The sequence below is a fragment of the Pteropus alecto genome, unplaced genomic scaffold (genome assembly GCF_000325575.1).
Source record: "Pteropus alecto unplaced genomic scaffold, ASM32557v1 scaffold44, whole genome shotgun sequence".
Taxonomy (NCBI): domain Eukaryota; kingdom Metazoa; phylum Chordata; class Mammalia; order Chiroptera; family Pteropodidae; genus Pteropus; species Pteropus alecto.
Genome location: NW_006436812.1, coordinates 4696861 through 4698655, shown reverse-complemented (window position 1 = coordinate 4698655; position 1795 = coordinate 4696861).

The following is a 1795-nucleotide window of genomic DNA, read 5'->3' as shown; positions in this document are numbered from 1 at the left end:
GGCCCGCCCGGGCCCGTGGGCCCCCGCGGCCGCCCACCCCTCCTGGCTGAGGCGCCCCTGCTGCCGCTGCCACCTCTGCCGCTGCCGCCGCCGCCCGCGCGCCCCTCTCCCTTCAACCTCCTGGTGCCGCCAGCACCCCGCGACCCCTGGTCACTGCCTGCCTTCACCCCGCCCCTGCCGCCGCCACCCCACTTCTACCTGTCGCCGCCCTGCTGATGCCCGGCCCTCCTGCGGGCTGGTGAGTAGGCAGCCCTCCCTGGACATGAGGCTGTGCTCCTTACCGCCTTCCCCAATAGCACATCCAAAAGGCATAGGTCAGAAACCGGCCTGGGAAGAAGAAGGGAACAGCCCAGGTTTGGGGAATTTGACACCCCATGAGGAGCTCAGCTCATCTCTTTTTAAGGGTCTTTATTCCATTTTCCCCTTCTGCCCTACAGCAAGCCTCTTGCCTGGTTATTTGAGAATAACCCTGTGCTGATAAGCTGGCTGGTGATCAGGGCAGGGGGAGGGGCTGGCGGGGGACGGGGGCATAGCACAAGGCTTGAGGAAATGAAAACAAAAGTTTAAAATGCATTAACTAGGGTATTAGGGTACACAAAATGTCTCATTTTCTCATAAAATAAAGCGTTTTGGATGCCATCGCCAAGGTCCTCCTTCACTTACATTTGTGTGGCTTCTTGGAATCTCAGATCCTGCATTCCAAGTCTTAAGAAGTCATACTTTCACCTGAAATAGATCCAGGGGTCCCGAGGGCCTAGACGCACCAGGAAAATGGCAGCGTTGATAGACAATCGATACTGGGCTCTGGAGCAGGAGTGTCACATGCAAGGGCTGTGAAGTCATCCCCATGAGACGGGAAAGCTCCCATGGTCAGTCAGGACAGGAAGCCCCTGTTCTCTCCCGTCTTTACTTGCTCCCCGCCCCCATCCCTGCCTGTTTCTCCCTAGCATGCCTACAACTCAGAATAAAGTTCTCTTTGTTATTCAGGTGGCTTGGGCTCAGGTAACCAGGCAGCCATCCTATCTCAATGGGCTCTTCTATAGCAGCTCAGGAGTGGTATCAGGAAGCCAAATTGACCTTGGGGGACCTCTGAGAACCTGGAACCTACCAGCAAGAAAGGCAGTGTATGAGTTTCTGGTCAGTGCTGTAGCAAATCTTCACAAGTTTGGAGGCTTAAAACAACAGAAATTTATTCTGTCCCAGTTCTAGAAGCCAGAAGTCCAAATTTAAGGTGTCTCAGGGCTGCGCTCCCTACCAAGGCTCTGGGGGATGATCCTTTCTTGCCTTTTCCAGCTTCTCATGGCTCCTGTTTTCTTGCTTTGTGGCCGAATCACTTGTCTCTGCCTCCATCTTCATATGGCCTTCTCCCCTTTGTCTGTTTCACATCTCTGTTTTTTTCTTATGACACTTGTCATTGGATATAGGGACTACCCAAAATCCAGAATGACCTCAGCTTGAGATCCGTAATGTAATTACATCTGCAGAGACCCTTTTTTCAAATAAGGCCACACACAGGTTCTAGGGCTTAGGACCTGCACATAGAATTGGAGGCCATCAACCAATACAAACAATTTTCTCTCCCCTTTGGGGCTGGCCCACCTCCTGAACTGTCTGTCTTCCCAGCTCCCCTTACTGTGTTTTAGGCCCTATTCCTCACTGACCCGCAGCCTTGGGTGCCCTTAAAGTCCCCGGGCAGGAGCCAAAGACGCTAGTACTTTAATAAAGCTTTCACTGGTCCAGGAAGAAAACTGATGATCTTTCCCCTTTGTGGAATGATGGGGCCATTCTCATTCCT